This window comes from Eptesicus fuscus, chromosome 2 (genome assembly GCF_027574615.1).
Source record: "Eptesicus fuscus isolate TK198812 chromosome 2, DD_ASM_mEF_20220401, whole genome shotgun sequence".
NCBI classification, from domain to species: Eukaryota; Metazoa; Chordata; class Mammalia; order Chiroptera; family Vespertilionidae; genus Eptesicus; species Eptesicus fuscus.
This window is the reverse complement of record NC_072474.1, coordinates 67801968-67815832: the sequence shown is the minus strand read 5'-3', so window position 1 is coordinate 67815832 and position 13865 is coordinate 67801968. Positions and strand designations below refer to the sequence as shown.

The window sequence follows — 13865 nt, the reverse complement described above, 5'->3', positions numbered from 1 at the left end:
TATAGAGGTTTGTCTGGAGTATAGAAGGGGACTGAAGATGGAGAACTGAAGGCCTTTGTTTTAACCTGTAAGTGTGGGCACCATGCTAAGGAATTACAAATGTGTTCTCTAATTTATCCTCCTAATATTCCTCCAGGGTAGGTTTTATTATCTTTATTCTTTTTACCTAAAAGAATAATTAGGTAATTACCTTGCTTAAGGTTCTATAATATTAAGGCAAGGAAATAGGTTCCAAGCAGAGTTGTTTGACTCCAAAATCTATATCTAGATTACGGACGATGTGATCTAATCTCTGTATTTCATGGAGGAGGAATCTAAGGCCCAGCAAGTGACTTGTTCAGTGGGCACAGCTTGGTAAAATCAGATTCTAAGTCCCAGATTCCTTTTTCATACTATGCTCTCTCTCTAATTATATTCTTTTTCTTTGTTCTCCAATTGCTTCAAAAGTCTTGCTCTTCAACTATAATTACAATTCAAGGGCAAATGTAAGGGACTGGGTTGTATTCTTTATCTGGTTTGGGTTGTATTTCTCTGTATCTCCCACAATAATAGATCCTCAATCCTTTTTTTTTTTTTTTATCAGTACAAAAGTTTATTTAACAAAAGTTCAATGTGAAAATGGACAGGACTCCGTTTTTATATTGTAGTAAAACAGGTGCTGTGGGGCAGGGACATGTGAAGCAGTTGATTTCTCTGGTAACTACAGCCATTCTTTATATTCGTTCCAAGGTTTCTAACATGATGATACTATTTCCTCATATTACCACCATTCCAATATTGTTCTGTTGCCCATCAGTTGCCATCTCCACACATTCATCTATCACAAGATTCATAAAGGGATCAAACCCCCGTAATATTCCTTGGACATGTCTGCCACCATTTAATTTAATGATAACTTCTTGTCCATAAATTTTTTTAACTCGGGAGGGTGAGCTTTGCTCATGGTGTCCAAGCGAGCTCAAAGATACTTCCAAAAGGAATTCGTGGCCTCTCTCGATCCTCAATCCTTGATGAATTGAATTCTTATAAGAATTAGTCTCTGAAACCTATTTTGAATGGGGCAGAGGTATAAATACATACAAATATACAAATATATTTATTGGGTTTTATCTTTGAGAAATTAAGTTGGTACTTTATGATACTGGCTCTCGAATGTTATGGGGTCCACTCCCTATTTTTATGCAGTCTGACAATTTTTATCTTTTAACAATTTCATTCAGTATAATTAATGATATTTTAAGGTTTCTATCTATTATCCTAATATTTGTTTTCTGTCTTTCCTATATTACTTTCCTCTCTCTTTTCTTCTTATGGTTCAATCCAATAATTTTTATTTTCCCACCTATTAGCTTGTCAGTTGTAAATGCTTTTAACATTTCTTTTGTGGTTAATCCTAGAAATTACAGCATGTATTAATTATTTTATTTACCTCCTCCTAACTAGTACTAGGACCTTAAAATACTTTATTTACTCCTCACTAACTTATGTGTTATTGTTATTATGAATTTTATATTTACATACATTTTAAATCCCACAATATGTTATTATTTTTGTGTCGTACAGTTCTTTATTTAGATTTACCCACATATTTGTCCTTTCCATTACTTTAAATTTTTTCCTACATTATTGTGATTCCATCTAGATCCACTTTGTTTTTGCCTAAATAACTTACTTTATTATTATTATTATTATTATTTTAGTTTGGGTCTGCAGGTGACAAATTCTCACAGGTCTTATTACTTTAAAACATCTTTATTTCACTTTCATTTTTGAAGGCTATCTTGCTGGGTATAGAATTCTAAGTTGGTGATTATTTTCATTTACCACTTTAAAGATTTGTTTTCTAACTGCTATAATTTGTGTTTGTGTGTATGTGTGTGTGTGTGTGTGTGTGTGTGTGTGTGTGTGTGTGTAGAACTTAGCTGTCTGGTTTAGTGTTGTTCTTCTTTGACAATAATTCCCTACCCATCTATGGCTTTTAAGATTTTTATTTATGCATCCATTGATAGATGAGTAGATAAAGAAAAAATGGTATATTATTAAGCTTTAAAAGAAAGAAGGGAATCCTGTAACAACATGAATCCACCTGGAGGGCATTATGCTAAGTGAAATAAGCCAGAAAGAGAAAGACCAAATATTGCAGAGTAGCACTTATATGTGAAATCTAAACAACAACAACAAAAAATTAGTCAAACTCATAGAAACAGAGAGTAGAAAAGTGGTTTCCAGGGGCTGTGGGATGGGGAGAATAGCAGGATATTGGGGAAAAAATACTTTTCTCTTTGCTATTTATTTTTAGTAGTCTTACTCTGATGTGCTTACGTATTTATATTTATTCTGCTTGATATTTATAGCACTTTTGAATCTATGGCTTGATGTTTTCCTTCATTTTGGAAAAATTTTAGCTATTATTTCTTAAAAAATTTGTATCCACCATTTTCTGTTATTTCTCTGTGAGAAATCAGTTGCCCATACGTTAAACCTTGCAACACATTCCATGTGTTTTTCCATGCTCTTTTCTGTTTTTTATACTTTTTGTTCTTTGTTCTTCAGATCAGATATTTTCCATTGACCTATCTTCTTGTTTATTAATATTCTTTTGAGCTATCTAATATGCAGATCAACAAAATTAATCTCATTTGTTTGTATTTTTCTGTTCCTGAATTTCAAATTAATTATGCTTGTAGCTACTTCTTACCTAATGAAATATTCATAGTTATTTTTAAATCTCCAATATATATTTTTATTTTCTTCCTTTATCCTCAAAGTTAGAAACAAAATAAAGTACAATCTTTCTTTGAGTTACAGGGTAGTTAAGTTCCCGAGTAATTTAGTGTACATTGTTGCTGCTAAATAAATTCTTTGTGTTAATATGTAAAACAGAGTTAGGATATGTGGTCAATAATGAAAAACAGATTTTTCACTGACATGAATATTTGGTGGGACATTAAAGTCATGTGGAAATGGAACAATTTTTCTTTGTATAGGAGTGTGTTGCCTATTCATGACATGTGGAGTTTATGATCTCTGTTCATTAAATGTCAGTGGATAAACCCCAACATTCAGTCTTCAGAACGAATTTTCAAATACCTCTTGAGGTGGCATAGCTCCTGTGTAGATGCTTGCTTTACATTAAATAGTGAAGCTGGGTCACCAGTAATGAATTCTTTGACCCAGGGCCTTGGCTGGGCCTGAAAACAGGCATTGTAGGATGTGACTTTACCTGGTTATCATTTATAGGATGGCTGGTTTTACTAAGCCAACTGTCAAGAGGCTAGCTAGCATAAAAAGTTAGGGACTGCGGACATGAAGCAGAGCTTCAGATGATATGACACAGCTCTGGCATCAGGCAGACGAGCCTGGCATTCAGTCAGAAATAGAGGGGCTCTTTTAGAGCAAACGTCTTGACTGAGACATAAGTCTGGAAAGGAAGATTTCACACAGTGGGTACTGAAAATGGCTACTGCAGCCACAAGGCAGATATTATAGGGTAGCATGGAGAGTAAAGTGCTGTGGTCAGTATTTGACTTTTAGCAATTACATCACAAAATAGCTAGCAGTTATTTAAATTTAAGAATATCCATTCATCCATTTACCCATCTATTTATTCATCCATCCATCCACTCTATAAAAACACTACCAGTGCCTGTTATGTTTCATTCACTATGGGAATACAACACCACCTATATATAAAGAAATCGTTCTCACTCTTGGGAATGGAGAGAGACAGTAAACAACTAATTATAAAATGAATGATAATGATCCAGTGGAGAAGGAAAACAAGAAAATAAATACGTTTAATATAAGAGATAATGGTATAGCTATAATTTAATTTTGTCTACAAGCATTTTGAATGTTTAATTTTTTTTCTCTCCATTTGCCTTAGGAATATGAAATGAAGCCTGAGAGCTGAATTGTTAGAGGGGGAAAAAAAGTTAATTACTAGTTTAAGCTCTATTAGTCTCCCTGGTATCTGGATTGCTTAAGTAGAAATATGAGGCAGACTGTTTAATCATTATAGAACTTTTTATATGGTTAATGTCTCTAGGAATTAATTTTGTCATTGAGGTGCTCTTTGCTGGGCTTTCACTATAGCAGGATTGTGTTAGAACAAATGGAAAAATTAGAAGGGCTACAGAGCTAAACCTGTGTTTCCATTGCTTCAGAATTTGGAATGTGAAGCACATTCACTGGGTAATTAATTTTATTCTACATTTTGAAGAGATTTATCCCCCTTCCCCCCGTATGTAACTCTAGGAGTATAGCCCTCTATATTGGAATATTTTATAAACATTTAAGTGGTGGGAAAGTTAACTTCCCCTTATTGTGGTAGCTGGAGGGATTTTTCTAAATCTCTAAATGCTACAACTATTATTATGTCACAGAAAATACCTTGATCAACAGGTTAAGATGGTGGCATGTGACCAGGCTCCTAGCGACCATTTATTGAGTGTTGCCTATGGGCCATCACTGTGCTAAACACATTAGTTTATTTCATCTCTACTGTCATCCTGTTGGGTCCTATCTTCTCCTTAGTTTATATACTGTATTAGGAAATGGAAACTCAGAAAAACAAAGAGATTTGTCCAAGTCCCCAAAGTTGGGAAGTAATTGAATTGATATTTGAACTCAAGTTTACCTACCCTACCATATTGGCATGGTTACTTGAGTTAGTGAGGTATATAACCTGTGTTCTTAGACCAAGGCTGTGGTACAGAGGTGGATGTGGTGGGGAAAACAATCTTCAGAATCCGATGGACACTGGTTCAAATATGGGTACCATCACCTATAAGCTTTGGAAACATTACTTAACTTCTCTGAACCTTGTCTTTCTCATCTGTAAAATGAGGGTGATAATCATATCTATCTTCACATATTTTATGAAGAAACATAAGATATGTGAATGTCAAATAATATGGAACCCAGAGGGCCCTCTTTCTCCCTTTTCTTTTCTATGCAAAACAGACCTTGGAGGAGTAAGTCTGGCTTTGTGGGAGAAGGGTGAGTTTTGGAAACATGAGGCAGGGAAATACTGACTTAGTCAAGGAGGTAGAGAAGGCCTCCGGAGGAAGTGATATTTCAGCTGAGACTCGGAGGATGTTTGGAAGTTAGATTGAGAGGGCGGGCCCGGCTGGCGTGGCTCAGTGGTTGAGTGTTGACCTATGAACCAGGAGGTCATCGTTCGATTCCAGTCGGGGCACAGGTCTGGATCGCAGGCCCGATCCCCAATGTGGGGCATGCAGGAGGCAGCCAGTCAATGAGTCGCTCTCATCATTGATGTTTCTATCTTTCTCTCCCTCTTCCTCTCTGAAATCAATCAAAATATATTAAAAAAAAAAAAAAAAGGGCGGGAGTGTGCTGTTGTAAGCACAGGGAACATGTTAGGCAGGTAAGTCACTCAAACTCTTAGTTTCTTCCTCTGTAAATTTGGGAGCACTGCTCCAGTGTGTCTCACTCTGTGGCCTATTAAAGTGAGAAAGTGGAAATAAGAATGATTTGAAATGGTAAGACTGTTATATAATACTAGAGGCCCAGTGCATGATTAAATCATGCACGTGTAGGGTCCCCTAGGCCTAACCTGCCATCTAGGCCATATCCACTGCCCCGCAAAGCCTAGCATGCTCCGCGGACACTGCTAGCAGCCTGCTCCCCGCTTTTGATGGCAGGGGGTCCACTGGTGCCAGAGCGGACACACAGCTCCCCGCTTTTGATCGCGGGGGAGCTGGGTGTCTGTCCGCTGGTGCACCAGGCCTTTCAAAAGCCTCCAGCGCGGTGGAGTCTTCTGAAAGGCCTGGTGCCGGAGTGGACAGCCACCCAGATCCCCCGCTTTCACTTTCGATCATGGGGGAGCTGGGTGTCTGTCCGCTGGTGCCGGAGCGGACACCCAGCTCCCTGCTTTTGATGGTCCGCGGCGGGACGTGGGGTTGCTGCCCCAGAGGCCCCTTCTGTGCCACAGCACAGCCATGGCGCAGACGCTGAGCTCGCGCTGCCGCTGGCAACGCGAGCTCAGCGTCCCGCCGGCCCAATTTGCCACCCCGACCACCCCGAGTCCCGCCCCCCCGCGCTTCCTGGCCAATCGTGGGAATAGCGAAGGTATGGTCAATTTGCATATTTGTCTATTATTAGGTAGGATAAGGCACTCATTATATGATAGTATAGGATAACAGTATAGCACAGAGGAAAAAGGATGGGTTTGAATCCCAGATCTACTCATTGCTAGAGGTGCTCTGGGCAATTCATTTAGCCTTTTTCTTCAACCCTATTCTGTTATTTATAAAATAAGGCAGTGATGCCCTGTTCACAGGATGCTGGGAAAAGCAATGAGATCGTAAGTGTGTGGAGGACCAGAAGGACCGGCCCCTGGAGGTAGCTTGTTCCCTTTCCTTTCCTGCCACCACCCATGCTTCCACACTATTCTAAGAAGACACATGTACAAGAACATGATGTTAACTTGCCATGCTATTCAGGGTCTCTTGTCAGCAACTGAACAAAGACATTTTCAGTTATATATAGCAGCTATCTTTTCATCTGTGATTCATGCTGTTCTTTCTGTAGCCAAATGATATTCTTATAGCTGATGTCTTCAGATTTATCATTTTAAGACAGCAGCAGGAGGAGATCAGGTACAAGCTAATCACTCCAGGATGCTGACATGGGAAACTACTTAGGTCCTCGGTATGGAAAACAAGAAACTCCATAAGGGGGTGTTATGTGGAACAAGCCTTTGAAATAGGTTTCAGACAGGAAGTGGTTTGCCTTTTTCGCTTTTATTTGACATTAAAACGTGTTTTCTCCTCTTGAAAGGAGAGAATGTAAACACAAGGACTCATATCTTTTCTTAACAATAAGTATCCTCTGCTCCTGTGTATTGGGTCTGGATGAGGAGCTTTACACGAACTTTAAAATGAGACCAAATGAAAAAGGTATTGTTTATCTAAGCTGTCTGAAGAAGGGCACTTGGGGAAAGAATTGAACTCTAAAATGACCTTATGAAAGTTATTGATTCGTTTCTTTATGGTGCCTTTCCAAACAAGAACCATTATTTCCATGCCTGAACTGGAGCTGGGTCAAGGAACCCTTTTTTATGGATTATCTTTCCTGAAAACCAGACTTGTCAGGAATAATGAACCCCCTGAAATGAATACACGAGGCCCAGTTGAATAGCATGGCCCTTTTATTGCTTTGAAGGACAAGTAGGGAGCACAGTTAATTTTTAAAAACCTCACAGTGCAAGAAAGTTCGGGAATAGCTTGGGTGTGGATCAATGGCTCCCTGTTATACATTGGTAGGTGGTTTTAAATAACTCCATTCCCCCCATGCCTGCTGGACTCCAAAGCTCAGTTCTACCTATGCTCTTGAACCTGATATTTACAAATTAACTTTAAGCAATCACATAAGTTTCATCTACTATGTGTGAGAACTGTTCTAGGCACTAGAGACATAGTAGTGAATGAACATAACAAACAAAATTTCTGCTTTCCTAGAGAGACCATAAATAAGCAACTGTCTAATATAATGTCAGGTGGTGAGTGCTAGGAAGAAAACAGAGTAAAGAATTTGATGGACAACAAAATAACATCTGAGGAGGTGGTATTTGAGCAGCCACTTGAATGCAGTGAAAGAATAAGCCATGTTGATATTTGGGGGAAGAGCACTCCAAGCAGAGAGAATGGCATGTTCTAAGACCCTGAGCTGGGAACATATTAGTACTTGGTAGTTCCAGGAACCGCAATAAAACCAGTGTAGCTAGAGCCTGGTAGAAAAGGCTGGGAAAGAGGGTAGGAAATGAGGTCAGAAAGAGAAATAAGTGGCCACTGGAACTTTTTAAGCAGTAGAGAAGGTGCCATGGGCTATGAAAATCCTTTCCTGAAGCCATCTCCGCATTCTAAATCCCACCTTGGAGCCTGGCTTGCTCTATGTACCAAGTTAGGCTCCCCAGAAGATGCTTGGGGAGACTTAGCATCCACTTCCTCCAAGGTGGTTCCAAACTTGTACCCTCAACACACTGTCTCCAGCTGGGTCCTCCCATTTGACTCAAGGAATCTGGGTCTACTAAAGGCCTAACATAAGAAAAGAAGATTCAGTAATTCCTGATGTCAGAAGATCCATGAGAACTAAGGAAAAAACACACTAAAAAAAGCTAAAATAAATAAATAAGAAGAAGAGTGTTGTACTATCTTCAAGATACTATAGTATGCAGGCACCTGAGGCCCAAAGCTGCCCATAACTATCCCTACCCACCCACCTAGGGAAGCGAGGAGTCCTGGTGGTCAAACTCCTCTTACCTGGGAGGTTCTTATCAGCTCTCTATCCCAACACTATGTTACTTAGAGATGGCTTTGAGAATCTGAGATTTTTGTGAAATACTTTATTTAAAGAAATAGGTTTTATAAGTACATATACCCATTATTACTAGTCATGCTATTCTGAAAAATTTTAATATGCAAAAAAATCACATTAAGTTTTGTATTTTTGTTACTAGAAAATAGAAAATATGGATAAGAATAAAGGAAAAAACAACAAAAAAAATCACCTAGAGTCCACGCCTAGGGATGACTACCCTTCACTTACTGGTTTCCATAATTCCATACTTTGTTTCTATGCATGTATTTTTTTAAAGAGAGGAATATTTTAATACTACTTTGTAACTTGAAAGCACTGCTTTGGGGGAACTTTGTTCCTTCTTTCTCATTTTTGGTCTAAGAACCAAGGGAATTTAAAATGAGATGAATTAATCAATAGTTGAAGTGGGATTAGTATACCATTTAGATGAAAGAAAATTTATGTGAACAGTTTATATACTGCTCTTATAGAATATTATAAATAATTTCCCTCAGAAATTGAGGACTGATGAGGGATGTAGTCCTTGTTTCTTTTTAGCATTAATTAAATGTTTAGTAAATACTTAACCAGGTGAAATACGTGCGTGTTTTTAATTGAAGCATCTTGCTGTTACTTAGAAATAAATATTTCCTTTTGTGACAGCATGGATGAACCTGGAGATTATTATGCTAAGTGAAATAAGTCATTCAAAGAAAGACAAATACCATATGCTCTCACTTATATGTGAAGTCTAATGAATAAAATAAACTCACGAACAAAATAGAAAGAGAGGCATGGATGCATGGAACAGACAGACAGCTTTCAGAGGGGAGGGGGATGGGAAGAGTGGATGAAAGAAGGTGAAGGGGTTAGCCAGAGAACATATATGCATAACCCATAAGCACAGACAGCAGTGTGGTGTTGTCCAGAGGGAAGGGGAGCCCAGGGCTGGGGGGAGGTGGGCAAAGAAGGGCATCTATAATGGTGTCAACAATAAAAATAAAGTTAAGTAAAAAAAATATTTAGGGATGGAGCACTGTATTATTTGCAAGAACATTTCATTAACAGATTTAAAATATATAAAAATCTGTTTAAAAAGGCCATACTTTGATTACTTTTTAGTTTTGTCAAAATCTAATCCTTTATATTCTAGAGAAAAACGATTTTAAGACTATTTCTTTTGCAGAGTGTGTTAGATTGGAAGAGAGAATTGCAATAGTAACATGGAAAACCTGTAAACTTATTTTACAATGTTATTTCTTTGGTCTTTATGACTTTATCCAAAGTTTCAACTATTGAGGAACTCTGGTATCCCTACTGTCATAAAGCAATTTTATGAGACCATAGAAATTGATTCTTAAAGTTTTAGAGCTAAAAAAAATATGGCCATCTGTCCAGGTTTTGGTAAAGGGCTTACTTTATTTAAAATTAACCGTAGCCCTGGCCAGTGTGACTCAGTTGGTTGGGTATAGTCCTGTGCACCAAAAGGTTGCTGGTTCGATTCCCTGTCAGGGCACATGCCTAGATTGTGGGCTTGATCCCTGGTATGGGGCATGCAGGAGGCAGCCAATAGATGTTTATTTCTCTCCCTCCCTTCCTTTCTCTCTAAAAATCAATTAAAAAAATCTTTAAAAATAAAATTAAGCCTAAATTATTTACTCTAAGAGGACATTATTATAAGTACGTCTTTGACAAGTCCAATGCCTTAGATGAAGGAAATTTTTCTTCAAACATAACCTTCTACATTATGGGGATTTTGTAGTGACATCACTTAAACATTGTATTATCCACGTCTTGCATCCTAACTGGGGTATCTCAGTTCACATGGACAGATATTATCCTGAGGGTACTCAGAGTAATTCTTTAATGAATTCATCCAACCCTCAGGAACTGTGTTAGGTGATGGGGACAGACAAAGTCCGCTGTCTCTTTCCTTGAAGAGTCACAGTCTGGTGGAAAGACAGCTATGTAAACAAATTCAGGAAGGCTTCCGGGGCCCAGATAACTTTAACTTTGAATTAACATAGAGGAAAATTGTGGTTCTATGGATGAAAGTGGAAAATTATTCTATGTTTTTAGAACTCTACTGTGTAGAGTTCAGTACACCAAATCCAGTGACTGGGAGCTGCTGAAAAGAGTCAATGGGCTGTTTTGGAGTCTGGGGTCACTGAGGAAATAACTGAGGGGCAGAGAACTTGATGCCAGGTATGAGAATGCTGCATCTGAGGTGAATGTGCAGTACCTTAGAGCCATCCTGACAGGAAGGGAGCACGCGAGGCTGGTGTAGCCCTCACCTTCTGCGTGAAATGAAGACATGGATTCATGACTTCGTCAGCTTAGCAGGACAGAGGCTCTTCCAGTTACCTGAGTAGTCCTGCAAATGCCATCTGTGGATTCATGCCTCCTTTCAACTGCAGAGCCCTGGGTCATCTGTGTGAGGGTCCTAATTCAGTCATAATCTCGCTGTTTTACCTGAGTAGGCTGGAATAGGACGATGGGAAAGTCAAGGGACTTATGAGACTATTTTCCCTATGAAAAAAGAAAAAATTTTAAAGATATTTGCTAAATGCCTGTGACATTGTACAAAGTATTTGGATTAAAAGTAAATTACACTTAGCTCTAGCCAGTTTGGCTCAGTGGATAGAGCATCGGCCTGTGGACTGAAGGATCCTGGGTTTGATTCTAGTCAAGGGCACATGCCCAAGTTGTGGGCTCGATCCCCAGTGGGCAGTGTGCAGGAGGCAGCCAATCAATGATTCTCTCTTATCATTGATGTTTCTAGCTCTCTCCCTCTCTCTTCCTCTCTGAGATCAGTAAAAATATATTTTTTTAAAAATAAATTACATTTAATGGGCCCTTAGTAACGTGTAGGCACTGTTCAGACCTCTTTAAATACATCATCTCATTTCATCCTTTCAATAACCCTGTCAGTTAAATACTTTGTCATTCCTACTTTACAGATGAAGAACCTGGGACACAGACACCTTAACTTGATAAGGGCCTCACCAGTAATAAATGGTGACACCAGGGTTCAAGCGCAGGCAGCCTGAGTTCTTAGAGCCCATGGCGCTTTGTGAACTGGGGTAAACTGCTCCATCTCTTGAATCTTCATCTGTAAAATGGGAATAGTGATAATAAGGATAGTGTCAGCTCCTAGGGTTATCATGCAGGTAAGTGCTTTGCAAGGTAGCATCCATGTGCACTTTCATCCCTCTTGGCTGGGCCCAGCCCTCCGGCATGAGGGCAGAGGCTGGGAAAGCAAACCAGGCCCCCTCCTCCAGGACCACAAATGCCTCCTTCCGTCAGTGTTTCCTGCTCCGAGAGTCAGGCCTTAGTCAGTGTAAGATAATGATCAATAAATGGTAGCTGCTGCCTTTGTGAAGTTGTCATTTTATTTAATCTGCATCCTGAAACCGATATCGTTTTCTTGAAATCAGCAGGAAAGACACAGTGTATTACATTGTGCTTGGGGATGGAATTTGTGTTTCCTCACCCACTTGCCATTGCTCTTTGGGTGAAGAGTCAACATAGTTGGCACACTGTTGCCACTTTCAGAGGAATGAGCTATAACAATAGAGAGAAAGAGATTCAGAGGTTTTGCAAGTCAGGTTCCAGTACTCATTTGCTTCGATTCCGATTTTTGTGTGAATTGGCTACTGGGAATGTAATCTCACTTCAGATGCACTTTATATTTCTTAAATGACTTTGTTTCTGAAGCATATTCCCTAAGAGGTTATGTATGCATTTAACATTTCTCAGCCTAAAAGGATGACTTCATTTTGCGTGGGAATGTTGTGCACGTCCGCGTAAATCAGTACATTGTTGGTATGTCAGATACGGTCCTGCGGAGAAACAGAACCAAGAAAAGACATGTGTATCTTGGCTTGTACAATAATTGTGGGGACTGGCAAGTTCCAAGCCTGTAGGCTGGAAGAGTTGAAGTTACAGTCTTGAGTCTGAAATTTTGAAATCTGTAGGGCAGGCTGGTAGTCTAGAAATTCTAGCAGAATTCGTGTGTTCCAGTTTTGAGGCCGAATTCCTTCCTCTCCAGGAAATGTCAGGTTTTGTTCTGTAAGCCTTCAAAGGATTGGATGAGGCTCACCCAGGTTATCAAGGGTAATCTCTTTTACTTAATCAACTGATTGTAAGTTAACTACATCTACAAAACATCTTCACAGCAACATCGAGGTTGGTGTTTGACCAAACAATAGGACGCCATATCCTAGCCAAGTTGACACATAACATTAACCATTGCATTTGATTTCAGGCTTACGGTGTGAAAGTATCTGTTGCTAGCTTCTGCCAGCTTCCCAGCTCATCCAGTTCAAGTTGAATGCTAGTGTTCTGATGACTCTGTCAGGAGCTTGGACACTGCTCTGACTCTGCCCCAAAGAATTCTAACACTTCATTTGCTTGACTAAGGAAAAAAGGATGAGAATCTTTAGAAAGAAGGAAAATGTCTTTACCATGCAACTTATGAACTGTGCACCTTGGTTTATAAAGAACCTACGGAGGCCATCCAAGGACCGTGCCTGCGTTGAGGGCTTACATTCTGGTCTAGCAAGCTAACAGGAATGTAGATGAATGCAGGAAACTGAGGTCACAGAGAATCACTGAAGGGCCACACCTGAGTGTGTGTGTGTGTGTGTGTGTGTGTGTGTGTGTGTGTGTGATGTGCAGGGTTAAGAGATAGGAAATACTTATCCTTGAGGTTGAGGCTTAAAGAAGCATGCTGATTTGCAAACTGTCTCTGGGGAAGTGAAGGAGGAGTGGGGACAGATAAGGGAGGCCGGGGCTGTCCAATGGCTTGGCCGATTTAAGTGAGGGATGAAAGTCTCAGGACTGTGAGACTGGCCGAGGCCCGGGAGAGAGGCGAGTGCCTGATCATGGCGTCTGTACTTTATCCCACCAGAGGTAAAGATGAGAGACATCGTGGTTTTAAACCAGAGAATAACACTGACAGCCCTCTTAAAAAGAGGCTGAGTGTGTAAAACTCAGCCAACAATATGGCTGTTTTCAACCCGTACAAAATAGGAAATTAGGTTAGGTAATCTCTGAGAAAATATATTTCAGTATGGTCAATTTGAAGCCTACTGAGCAGCCTTGCAAAGGACAGAGACTGGTCTCTGTGGGTTCTGTGCTATAGTTGGGCTCAAAGGTGCTTCAGATGGACACATTGAAACATGGATTCAGCGGATAGAAGGTGGGAAACACAAAGGACATTTCTAAGTCCTTTTTGCACTGAGCCCAGTTTTACTTTTCTGTTATGATGGTTTACTTTGCTTTTCAATTTGATGAGAACTAACATAGTGTCATCAATTTTTGTTTATTTAATACCTCAGGTGCATAATCCAAAATAATTTGTGAGGTCCTATGGATGGTGCTTTATTTATATCCCCATATGCCTGGCATACAGCTGGACACATACTAGCCACTCAGTGTGCTGGTTGATCTGCCTTAAAAGCATTGAACTACGTACTCAGGTCCTTCTTGATTCTGATGAGCATTAAAGTGTGTCGTAGCAAAGAGCTGGAAAATGCTGG

General features: G+C 39.6%; 1 protein-coding gene and 1 pseudogene across 1 annotated transcript in view; one reads left to right on the top strand and one right to left on the bottom strand.

The window, feature by feature from the left end:
- FRAS1 (Fraser extracellular matrix complex subunit 1) overlaps positions 1 to 13865 on the top strand; it is a 440116-nt gene that overhangs the window by 148532 nt on the left and 277719 nt on the right. The window lies entirely within an intron of this gene.
- On the bottom strand, positions 714 to 965 carry LOC114232243 (small nuclear ribonucleoprotein G-like; annotated as a pseudogene).